This window comes from Epinephelus fuscoguttatus, linkage group LG9 (genome assembly GCF_011397635.1).
Source record: "Epinephelus fuscoguttatus linkage group LG9, E.fuscoguttatus.final_Chr_v1".
Lineage (NCBI taxonomy): Eukaryota > Metazoa > Chordata > Actinopteri > Perciformes > Serranidae > Epinephelus > Epinephelus fuscoguttatus.
Genome location: NC_064760.1, coordinates 12,491,969 through 12,505,393, shown reverse-complemented (window position 1 = coordinate 12,505,393; position 13,425 = coordinate 12,491,969). Strand labels below are relative to the sequence as shown.

At 39.5% G+C, this 13,425-nt stretch overlaps 1 long non-coding RNA gene across 1 annotated transcript in view; it reads right to left on the bottom strand.

The window, feature by feature from the left end:
• Positions 1–9,401, bottom strand: part of LOC125894061 (uncharacterized) — a 53,108-nt gene extending 43,707 nt beyond the window's left edge. Inside the window, exons 1-2 of the long non-coding RNA XR_007449998.1 lie at positions 9,302–9,401; positions 9,060–9,089 (exon numbers count right to left, since the gene is read on the bottom strand). This is a non-coding gene — a long non-coding RNA (uncharacterized LOC125894061). The remainder of the gene's footprint in view (positions 1–9,059; positions 9,090–9,301) is intronic.
• Between the last annotated feature and the right edge of the window lie 4,024 nt (positions 9,402–13,425).

Below are 13,425 nucleotides of genomic sequence, written 5' to 3'. Positions count from 1 at the left end.
ATACATGCTGCATCACTGCTTACCAGAGCAAACGTATTCATATACTGATGGTGCTGTGATGATTTCTTGCTAGAAATGTTGCTCTGGTCTCTAGGATGAGTTTGTATTCAACACTGTCACCTCGTTATCACAATGAAATGTACTGAAACAATACAAAACAATGTAATACAAAGTTAATTTATTATTTTGGCTGGTAAAAAATATGCTTGGCTGGTGGATATTTTCATCTGCCAGTCCTCTTGGCCGACGCGTCAAAAAGTTAATTTCAAACAATGACCTTAATCAGACAATGGAAGAATGCATGGCATACAATAAATATCATATTACTCTTGATATCAAAATGTTAACTGTCAAATACTTCAACAGCAAGCATACTTGCAGAGAAAGCTGTCACACAAACATAATTCTATATTCTCCAAGTGATGCATAATTGTTGCTGTAGACATAACACTTTATATTAGGGGCTGTAAATGTGACTAAACTGGAGGTGGTGACAATGTGAAAATGTCTGAGATTGCTTTGGCTTCAACAGCATTTGATATCAGTGGTACAAAGTTGTTGGAGTGTTGTTTGTTGCTTTGACTGAGACAATTTGCACAAGAAGCAGAGCCCGTCACACGCTGGATGTACAAGAGAGAAGCTTGATTGAGTGATGCTTTATTGTTTCTGACAACACAGTGCTTGAATATCTCTTTGTCACACTGTGCTATTTACTGGAAAGCCATTTATAGTGTACTGTGATTGGTTTTTGTAGCACCAGGCAGACAAGATGTAAATAAACTTCCTCAAAGAAATCATGTTTTATCATGTGAATATATTCAAATCAAAGGGAGACTGGTACCTTTGCACCAGCAGCTGCTACCACAGTGATACCAAAATCAATGCAGGCAAGTATTTTCAGTTATTAGAGAAAGATGAAATTGCATGCTTGCATGCAGAGAGCACTTGACTCTCACAGGCAGTCAGACATCATTTAAGTGTAAAGTGTCTCTTTCTTTGACAGCCTCTTTTCTGGGGGCCCTGTTGGCAGGGGTCACTGTCCTCCCAGTACACCACACTCGCTGCCTGCGTGACTGATTCTGAGCCGCGGATCTGCACGGAAAGCTGTTTGGATAACTGTCAGCTCTCCCTCTTTCTCATTGCCATCAAAGATGAAGGGTCATTTTTCTCCATCTCACCGTGACTCCCCTCAAGACGTCTCCTTCCAAAATGCAGAGGGATGGCTTCCTCGCCTCCCTCCCACCAGCTCGTAATAAATGGCTCATTTTTGAGTGACAGTCGATCCAGCATTTATACCATATTTTCATATGGTGGACTCATTCTGTATAATGACGTTAGTGCTGAATGAAGATCAACAGCATAAAATAACCATGCTCTTATATGAGCAACATTATTGTTACATGAAAGGAGAGTTTAACCCTGAATATGTTTAAGGCCAGCTTATGCCATTTAGTTTTATGTGTGTAGGAAAAACATTACTTCTTATAGGGTTGTCCCAAAATTTTCAAACCAGTTGATATTAAGAGCCTGACGAGATCAAACTGGTATACCGAATTTTACTACTAGGTGCACTTGACTCAACAGCCGCTCCCACCTGGAACATAATGTCACCGTGTTCCAACAGCAAATGAGTGTCTGACTGACGCACTGCATTTGGAGCTCTCTGCCAACACTGTATGGGTTACAGATGCACTTCTGTTACTTCATGTAAACAGACCACGTACATATCAGCTATGCACTCAATGTCAGACTGGAGACATATCCACTAAGAAGATTGGTGACTAATAAGGCCACTCCGACAGCAGACCAAACGTTAGTTGACAATATTTCATTGGTCTCTTAGTCGCAGAAAAAAAACAACAAAAAAAACAACAACATGAAACTCTTAGGAGCTGCACCTTGTCAAAATTAATAAAAACCTATATGACTGGATCATGTGAGAATTTCATCTAAAAGGACAGACACAGGAAGAGGCCACACTCAGCAGTCAGACAGGAGTCAGGTTAATTACCAGGGCTGGTACCTGCAGTTACTCCACATGTTAGTTAATAACACGCTGGGAAGGAAACCCAAAGTGTAGGATCATTTTGAGAAGGTGAAGGATGAACCCAAGGTGATATGTAAACTCATCTTCATTGGTCGACTACAAACATGACGTATCATCTGAAACATGGAAGTAGCTACATGCCCATTAGCCCACAGCGTCATTAACAGGCGGCTCGCTCAGTGTGTGACGTGCACTTGTAGATAAAATATAGTCCTACATTAATGAAGGTTCATTAGTACGGTTTTGTATTTCTCTGTAATGTAGCACAGTGTTAACAATGTTACTGATACTATTCTCTCTCACACCTTCAACTCAAACCATTGTGTTGCCCCGCCCAAAATATATCATTTAAGAATTAAATTAATATCTTTAACATGCGGGCGACTAGTTGACTAATGGCCCTAAATGACAACTATTGGTCAATTAGGAAAATTCTTAGTTGGGGGCAGCCCTAGTAACTATGCTACTTATTATTGTGTTACCTTTATACTTTTAAAGTTGAAAATATACGTTTATATTGTGATATTTTGTGGAAATAATGTGCAATGTAGCCAACAGCAAAAAGGCTGTTATTAGCAATGTTCATTTACCAGCTTACTTAGGTTTTTGTAGTGAAAAAAGGAGGTTTCATATGGATAATTCCTCATTTGAAACTCATAAATCAGCCATTCTTTGCCCATTGTGGCGCTGTCAAAGCAAGCAATGGAAATAAATAGAAACATGCCGACTGACAAAATGTCAGCTCAAAAATGGTACACACCATTGCTCACAGGCAATTACGACACCTCTTTTGTTGGCTTAAAATCCAGAATGTTGCCACATTGGTACAGTTTTAGTTTTATTGAGAATAACTCTGCCGCTTGTCTCTTCATCCCCAAAAATACGTGAACTTTCTAGAAAAACAAACAATATGCACCGCTCTTCTACCTTTCTTCCTATACTGGAATTTGATCTCCTTCACGTTGCTGTGCTCAACTCACGGCCAGTCAGACACTAGTGGTACCATTAGTCTGTTTATAAACAAACTTTATTATGTTACATCAGGTTGCTGATGTAGACTTGTTTTTATTTTGCTAGAGCCTGTCATGATGACAAATGCCAGTTCAGCAAGTTTGCATTAAGTCAAACCTGTTTAAAACCTGAAACTGGTCCAACTCTACTTCTCTGGTCATTTCTTTTCCTGCTGTGACTTGATAAACAAACATTTAAACACAAAATCCCACTGCATAAGCATCAGAGCAGACATTAAGGATTTCCTCGCTGTGCCCGCTGGCTTGAGAACATACTGAAACTTGTCTCCAACGTGGAGTTACAGAGCACACCAGACAATGCCAAATATTATAGAAGCTTCCTCTCCTTCGGTAGCCACCATTCATCATCCTCAGCCAGAGGACTCCTAAGCATCTCTCCCTTTGGGTGAGAGATTGATGGTGACCTCAGCTCAGTTTATCGAGCGTCCACCTACTCTTCTTGCCTCGCGAGCACTAACCACGCAGCCTCACTCTCCACCTCCTTCCTCGAGCTGCTTTGAGGCGGGACAGATTTCTGTTGCTCAGACAGGTAGCCTGGACCGTGATGATATGAAGAGATGTCAGCTCCGTATAATTCCCAGGATGCACCGTGTGACTGTTAGTCCCTGACAGATATGGTGATGGGACCCTGTCTGATATACTCTGGTGACCTGTTTGTCTAAGAAACCATCATTTCAAATCCACAGCAGACAAGGTCCTAGTCCCTCTAACAAAGGACTGAGACTGCCAAGGCTTGAAAACTGTTCAGTATTTTAAATTTTATCAGTATGGAGCTTTATTACCTAGTTTGAACTTTTTTTGCCTAAAATACATTTTGTAGATCACACATTCACCAACATAAACACATTAAAATCTCAAGACAAAATCTCACTACGTTGTTTCATTTGATATACATAACATATTTGCAGTCACCTGAAAAAACACGCTATAAATTGCAACACACCTCAAACAATCACACAACTCAGCCTTGCTGACAAGGAATGATTGATTTTTAAATAGAGGCGTTATTGATCCTTATCTGGGATGTAAATGAAAGCCTCCTCGACATCGCTGCTGACAGCCTGCGCCTGTTCTATTAGGGAGATGAGAGCGAACGTGTGGAAAAATGAAGGCCATCTGTCTTGATGGTGCCATGTCCTCTGTATGCTGTGTCTGATGTAAACAACTCCATTTTTCAAGATATGACGAACCTTGGACTGTCATAACAGACACAACACCCACAGAGACCCCCAGCCTACACGAAGCAAAACTCTGCAACCTCTGACTGTGCTCAGTCAAATCTTTCTGAAGAAACGACTGCATGCGTCGTATCAGCACTGATCGAGCTCAGACAACAACAGTTCCAAAGGTCGGTAGACTCGGACTCTGCAAATTACAGTGGCAGAGTAACATGCTTGACTTGAAGTGTATGCACAGTTAATAATATCCTATATCAGACTGGCGAGACTGAGCACATGCCCTTATTATCCCACTTGGGGTACAAGGGCAACTCCTCCTTCAGACATATACACATGCTGCCGGCATTCAACCCTATTTGCTGTATTGTGTGACCAGATGAAAAACTATGTTTATGAGATTAAGATCCATAAATACACTGTAGTTCTGACCACTTGATCAGCTGCTATTATCTTATTACCGATACGTACGCATCAGACTGCCAATAAGTATAATAGTCATTTATTTTTGCCACTTTACTGTCACAAGCTAATCTTTGTCACAAAAAAGAAAACAAAATTAAATATATCATACGAGCCTAATAATTTCAGTATGGTCTGGGGTGTACTGTTTATATTAACACTAGAGTACATGCATCAGCATGTAGGCAAGATTGCAAGGGTTTTTTGGAAGTATGGTAACTCAACCAATCATTGAGAACTTGACACTGTGTAAAATTATTGTAATTCCTCACTTTCATTGGCCTGAGTGTTGCAAACATCACACTTTTTCATATATATTGGTCCACATGAAATGATCAATAAATAGGCCGCCTTGGTCTTTACAACCAACAGCTCTACAGCAGAGAAAATATGAGGATAATTAAATGGACAATAAACTATATTTTTATGTTACATTTATTCACCTCTCCAGATGGAAGAAGTTAAGTTTTGATTTCCTGAACAACTCAAATTTATCTCAAGGCTTTCAGTTTCAAGGTAAAACCCTTCAAGTGCATTTTACATGAAACTAAACTGTTATATTATTATGACACATGTCAATATGGACAGTTTTCATGTAGTGTGTAATGTACTGATGCTGACTTCAAGCTATAGTTATACGCTGGAATCCGAGCACAGTGTTTTCCCTTTGTCGTGACCTAAAGCTCATATTTACTGCTATTTTAAGGGATGTGCTCTGAGTGAGACTATGCGTATGCTTACTATCACAGGAAGTAATTATATACATTTTCATAATGATAGGCAATCACAGAAAAAAATCACAATATTGTCATTGTAGAGTCACTGTAGTGTGATTGTTACTTGTGAATCTAGGTGTAATTTCAAGCCATTTCAGTGACTTTACTGAAAAAAGTAAATAACTACAGAATGGTTTGTGAATATTTTACTTTCAAGCAGAGTTTCTGACGCTCACAGTGAGACAGGCTGCTGTCTGCACCCAGATGGTTTATGTGTATTTATTAACTACTTGCATGGGTCGGCCAACACATTTGACTGGACAGGGACATCTACGGCAACTGGAACTTTTCTGTTATAGCTGTGATGTGTCATCAGAAATGGCAAGGGAGCTAGTTTATAGAATGGGTTTGTTTTCACTGCCAATAGATACACTGCTATACTGACAAAATATTTTGGGTTTTTTTTCCCCCCATACATACTGAGTTGCCCAAATCAAATTTTACAGACAGAATACATTTGACCTTCATTGCATCAGTGTGTCCCCTGAAAAAAGAGTATATCTGCAATGCTTTGTACATTCAGTGCACTTAAAAAACTGCAGTGACCTTGTATCCTCACACTACCCAAATGCTTAAAATGTAAAAGGTGTACTTTTGATTACCGTATACTGCTGAAAATCCCTACAGCAATGCAATTAGTGACAGTCTTTTATAAACCATCTTCGAACAAATAGCAGAGCTGGGGGTTTTGCCGCATGAGCTGAGGTTGTCTTCCCTTTGGTAGAGCAGTAACTGTAAAATTACTGCCACTAAGAGGGTATCAGTTGAACAATTTCCATCTTAATTGTGTGAAAATGAAACAATTTCTTCTCTCAGAAGTGGGGGAAGTGTTTGTATTTTACAATTCAGTCATCACCCGATTGAATAACTTCACTCTGTAACTCCTCGCTGGATTGGATGGCCTATTTTTGAGCATGCAATACTCATACTCCTCCCCCCAAAAACATGTGATACGATCACATAGCCTCAAGCATGTTTTAATGAGTTGCTGAACAAAAATAACTCTTTTTGCTCTCCATGGTGTGTATAGATTTATTAACTGAAAAATAAATTGTCTTGACTCGGTTTAGCTCTCACAGTCTCACAATCGTCTTTCTCAGAGACATTTAAATAGAAGGCCTATACTAACACTAGTTTATATCTGGCTTTGAATCCTTCAAACTCAAGGGTAAACTAAGAGGGAAATCACCTTGTCTGCTGCTCTGCCCCAAGCAATGCGAATGAGGAGTGCTTCCGTCCAGGCTGGATCTCTGTTGCTTTTGATCAAGTTCCCAATCACATTTATGTCTGATCTGCTCACACTCCAGCCCTGTCAACACTCACACCATTTCCACTGGCAATTTATACCCCCTGACAGGTTAGTGGATTGAATCTGTAAGACAGTATCCAACTGGTTACTGCCAGAAAAGACAGGCTCCATCAAAAGGCCAACTTTTGTTCCAGCTTTTGGGTGGCAAATTGTCACATATTCAGCAGCGCAGCATAGTTTTACTGCTTCAGCAGCAATATTGCTCAATGTCTAAATGAGGAATCACCAAATGTTTTCACATCAAGGAAAACCATTTAGATACACATTAGAGCAAAGACCCCCATTTCATTAGCGTTTGTTCCAAAGCAGCCCATCTGATATGATCTTTGTTCGAGTTTTGGTACAAAATTATTTAACTGTGTGCACAGAATTATTTAACAGTGTGCCCTGTGCAGGGAGTACGCAATGATTGTGGGCAGTCATACTTACAGTCTGTACAAATTATCATTTTGCATGATCATTTCCATGATTGTAGGGGAACTGAATGATTATAAAATGGAGCTGCTTTTTATTTTAGTTGGTACTGCCAGACTGGTCTCAGGACCCCTGATGGCACCCAGATGTCACTCTGGGACTCACAAGTCCAAGGAGTGGATACACCAGACATGTTTATTAACCATTTGAGCATCTCTCACAAAACATATCGCAGATTTGAGATTATGAGGGAAAAAATATTTTATGTATCTGTTTACATTTGTGAAGCTAATGACTTTTTTATAGTTTTATTTTGAAGAGAATTCTAGCCAAGAAGCAGTAGTGGTTCTGGCCCAATTAAGCCACAGGGATGTGGTGAGACTGGGTGCAGCTGTTATTTAATGTAAATTAAGTTTATTTTTGGAAGTAAATAAGACATCAAATGGGACACAGTTGGTGTCATTTTGCAAACAAAGTGATGGTATTCAGTGACTGTTGCACTGTTGCATGGTGGATTATGAACATACCATCTAACCCAAACCATTTACAGACAATAGATTTACCATATGTTCACATCAAAAAGAAACAACACCTCACACATGTGGCCTCCCCACATTATCTATCACCTTGGCATACAAAAATAAAAACAGCATAATCAAGTTCACTTCAATATAAAACCTGTTAGTATCAAAGTACAAATCACATTCCAAAAGTAATTCACTGATAACTTCAAAAAGTCTATGACCACATCAAACAGCAATGCATGCATCAAATGCATGACTTACAAACCCCTTCTTACCTACTGTGTCTGCTTGGCATACAAAGAATACCTTCTATAATTGTACATTAGTTACTCATCAAAGCTAATTTCTAATTATACAGCACAGTTTAAAAATAAAACTTTAATAACCAAATGTGGGACCTTCTCTACAAGATAAAAACATCACAACAGGGTGTCTACAGGTATCAGACAGATTTTTTGGGGGGGAAATCATGTTTTACTTATCTAAGCATCACAGTTTAGCATTGTAGGTAAGTAGTACATAGCCTGTGTGGTCTTGTGCAGAGGTAGGTGTTATGTACATAAAATAAATGAAAAGATGTATAAATGAAATAGATCTGATGTTTGTAGCAGTTAAGAGCTCCCAATTTAAAGTTTAAGACTGTTCAATGACTTTTAAGGTCTCACTGTTGTAACACTGAATTCAAGAAGTTTTAGGACTTTTAAGACAGCCCATTGGTTCGACATCCCATAAGTCCGACTGTCCGCGGTGCTGAACGGCTCGCGGCGGGCGTATGGTGCGCCGCGACCGGCTTGAGGCGGAGCAGGCTCACAGCTTATGTGTTTGTCACTTTCTTTTTCATTTTAACCCACACCATGATCTTTTCCTGACCCTAACCAAGTGGTTTTTGTGCCTAAATCTAACCAGACCTTAACCACAGGGCATCATGATGATTTCGGAACGGACTTAGGAACAATGAGTTTAATATGGTCGGAACAATGGGCTGTCGAACCAATGGGCAGTTCCCCTTTTAAAGGACCTGCAGACACTCTGCACAAATCTCACACAGCACAATAGCTGACTTGACTACAACTAACAAATGGCTCAGCAACCTGTGCATCTCTGACAGTTACAACAACAACAACAACAACAACAACACAGCAGCTTAAATGTACAAGTAAACAAGTCACTGACCTCCATATCTAACATTACAGCCACACAGCAGGTAAAACCAACACAGCTAGCTACTGCAACGGCGACTTTGACATTGATAAGCCTTATATGGGACAGACAGAAAGACACAGAAATCGATATAAAGTCACAAAGAGTAAATCTGACTCACGGTATAAGAAGATAGAGGTCTTTGTTCTTCCTTCATGGCGGCGAAGTGGTCAAAATCCATATTCCATGAAGACAGGCAGTGGCAGTTACCATTAGCAACACTGGAGAACTAGCACAAACTAGCTTAAACTAGCTAACAGTTAGCTAACTAACGCACCAGCCGGTCTTCTTTAATTTGACAGACGTTTCTAACTTTAATGTTATAATTACATATTTTTAAGAGACAAACTACCACTTACTTACCTTTACAGTTATTTCCAGAGTTTCTACCTCAAAATATGAGTATTCCTGCAGTGATAAATAACTGCTGCGTCACAAATACGACTTGGGATTTCCGTTTGCTAATCAGCTACACTTCCTAACGGTAATGGCAGATTCGACATACGTCATAAAATGTTAAAAAAAAAAAAAATCATAATCTAGGACAATATTTTGTAATATGTAGCCAAATTCATTTATTCTTTTATGATTTCCTTAATTAAAGGCACACATATTAAGGATTTTATTCTTTAAGTAAGGGACTGTTCTGTACTTATCGTATTTATCAGAGGAGAGGGTGCCTTGAGTGTTTGGTTTTTTTTGTAGTTGTCCTGTTTTTTTCCTCTGGGAAGGCGGCTCAGTCTTGCAGCAAATTTTTCCTTGGAGGTGCCTGGTGAACCAGTGGGTAGAGCAGGTGCCCCATGTACAAGTCCTTGCTGCAGCGGCTGCGGGTTTGATTCTGACTTGCGGCCCCTTGCTGCGTGTCACTCCTCAAACAACCAAAACGAAAAAATAGTTCAGTGATAGAAATGAGCTTTCACATAGAATCCCTAAAACTACCAAGAAAAGAAGCCTTTACTTTACTGTATTTATCAAACAATTTCTTATCCTATTGTTAATTTCATTCACATTTCTATTATTGTTATTCTAAGTAATATATTTATTGACTTATCTATACTTGAAAGATGGGTTTTTTTTTGCACAATTAAACACCATGTTATCTAGCTGCTAAAGGGTGTATACATGTTAACTGACATTGCTCTTTTTTTTTCAGTGGCAAAGTGAAATATGGCTTCTATTGAAATTACAACATACAGTATGATGACCACAGCTGTAATGTAATAAAATGGCTTTAAAGTGATAAATAATATCACAATTAACGAAGTGCTGTGTAACAAAACACTCAAATGTAACTCACCCATATGTATTAAGGCAATGATTATGGATTGAATACCTCAGTAACGCCCAGAAATGCAATAATAGCCAGAATTTTAACCTGTATTCAGTGTCATATTCTCACCTCTCTTACCCTGACTGAAAACCAATGGGCCATTGTGCTTTGTGCATTGAGCCAAATCAATAGTGTAATGTATAAGCATGGTGAGTCTCTAACCTTATTAGAATCAATACCCATTATAATATTCATGTGTCTTTTCAGGGCACAAATGTGATGACAGGTGCAGACGTTTCACAAAACTACAGGGGGTGTGTGTGAGTCAGCACTGTTTTTCTCAATTTTTCATCTGTTCACCAGAACGATCAGTGTGGCTGCAGCCTTACAGCAGCCGGCTGCTCTTATTCAGGCTGAAAATGTGGTATCTCTCGTTCTGCATTAACTACCTTTTAGCAAGGCAGTAAATCCCACCTCACCCAATTAGCACTTGGGGATCCGACAAAAGATTTTTATATGTTACACTGGAACATTTGAACAGGACTAAAACGAGTCAGGGCAATGATGAAAATGAGTGTGCATGACCAGCCCGGATCCTCTATAACATTTAATGAGACGCTGAGTTGTTAAAGTTCCCTCACTGGTATAATCAAAAGCATGTGCAAGTGCAAATTATACTGAACTGTACATCATATTTTAACCTGTAGCATATTCTCTTGGTATGTCCATTGAAGAGATGTACTGAGAACTTCATGTGTAATGCATAGTGACACACATGTTAATGACATGATCACTCCTGCAGTATAAAGAGTAGTTGTTAGGCAGCGTTCTTGTGGTATTACTCCAAAATTATAAATATTACATGTTGTGCTGTATCTCCTGAATCAATTTACATCTCTTACCATCCTATTCTCTTAAATGCCTTGAGGGTAAAGGGGTTTTTGTTTTATAGTGACCTGCTGCAAAAGCAGACTGAGTGGAATGGCTGGTTTGTCGGCAATAAGTTGATTAGCAACCAACGCTCACCATACCACAACAATTAAAGTGAGTTATTAAAAATGTCCAGATCGCCTCCTGCCAACAATGTGTCACCCTCTGCTGTAGCAATTACACCCAACATGCAGTACATGTACCAGCAAACTGCCATTTTTCAGCCAGAAAGCAATCATTATCTTCCATTACGCACAAAGGCTACTCAGGGAGCTTAGCCCAAAAACCCGCAGCAAAACAGGGCCATTTTCGAGGAAAATAAATAAATAAATTAATTAATTAAAAAAAAGAAGGTGCATCCTGCATGCATTGTCTCTCCAAATGGACGTTATTGTCCCATTGTCGACAAGAGTGTCTGGTAGACAGAATGTGAATATATCTTTAGTGATATTTTGAGCAAGGAAGAGTGCTTTTCAAAGGGGATTGCAGTTGCTAGGCAACAAGCAGCAGAACCAATTGAGGACTAAAGTGAAAAAAAAAAAAAGTTTCCCTCTCTCTCAATCATGCAGTCTCCCTCTGCCTCTCCCGCTCTCACACAGTCTCTCCTCCTTACACATGTGTAAGTCAGTGCTTTGCCTGCAACCAAAATCCCCTCTGAATAGGGTTTGACCGTAGATACAGGACTTAACCCATTTCTTATGCTCACGTGTAGGATTTATGTCCAATTGAAACTGAAAGGGAAAGCTTAGATAGCAGAGAGGGTACACAAGTGTTGGTGAAAATCCGTGTTGGTATGCTTCTGATAGTACTCTGGTTCCCTTTCTCCATCCCCTTTTAAGGGGCGTTAGGGGCTAAAAAGGAAAAAGCACACATGATGTAGAGGCAACCTTTCGCCATAAAAGAACTGTGGAGGAAAAAGACCAATAACAACAATCTCCTTCATCCCCTCAAAAAAAAAAACAAAAAAAAAAACCACACCAGAAGTTTGTATGAGTATTATCAATACCAGATTTCCAGGAGGTCTTGTTTTGCAACACTTTTGTTCTTTGTCTTTGCCAGCACATAGTCAATTAGCCACGCAATATGGGCACAGTAATTGAACACAGTGCTGCGATGACACAGTCTCCAGTCATTCGAATCTGGACATTGTTTTTCTGTTGTCTCACCTGTCATGGGATGATATGTAAGACTTTAAATATAAACTGATGACCATCTTTGAACAAAACCGCTTACATCAGAATCATTTTAATAACCAGCGCTGTACATGTAGGGAATTTCACCCTGTGACCAATTATTACTAACGCTCCCTTACATGGCCGATGCTCGACATCCATTAAGGGAGAAGGTGTACACCGAATAGATTTTCTAGACAGAGAGAGGGTTGGTCTAATTTCTACACTGGTGTGATAATGCTGCTGATGAACCAGGTGGAAATAAAAAACCCACAGTGTTGTGTGTTGGAGAATATCTCTGCTTGGTTTGCAGTTAATTTCCTGCTTTTGTTATATTTGCACATCCTCTCTGAGCGAGTCACACCGGGTACACCGACAGCGACAGGTATTGACTGGTGGAAGAATAAACACTGACTGACTGCTGGGAATGGATAATAACTCTGGGAGCATCCTGTAAGCATTTCCTCCACTAGCTGCAGATGCTACAGCAGCCACAGCTGCCTGTGTAACAATGGCAAAACCTGCATTCACAGTTTTTTCTTTTTTTTTTTTTTTTAAATAGGGACCTAAGCCCTCATTATCTACCCATTCATGTCTTGGAAGTTTGATTTTTGTCACACTTTCTGTTATCTCCTCAAGAAATGTTTTGTTGGAGGCTCCGTTTGACACTTGAGGAAGATATGGAAATGTAATTTTTATCAAAGAGGATAAAGAATAAACCTTAATCCAATTTAAAGTCTTATCAAAGCGAAGGGTCTGTGTAAATAAGAAAGGGAAGCAATTGGCTGTAGAGCGCACACATACAGGGGGAAAAAATGATTAGAAGAAGTCTCATGCTAACAAAGAGAAATTCTCTATTGGCTGAAATCAGACAACACTGAGAGGCTGAAAAAAATATGTGGTTTTAAAAAGGATGCATGACTCATAGCAGATTGAACACTCATGATCCAGGTTTCATTGGCTGTTTGACATCAAGGGGGCTACTATGGCAGAAGCCTTACATGTTGCTGCAGTCTACAAAAACACAGAGCAAGCAACACAAAGTGCATCTCTCATTTTGCCAAAAAGCTCGCAGGAGTCGAAGTATTTTTAACCCACGTCTCGTCATATAGTGT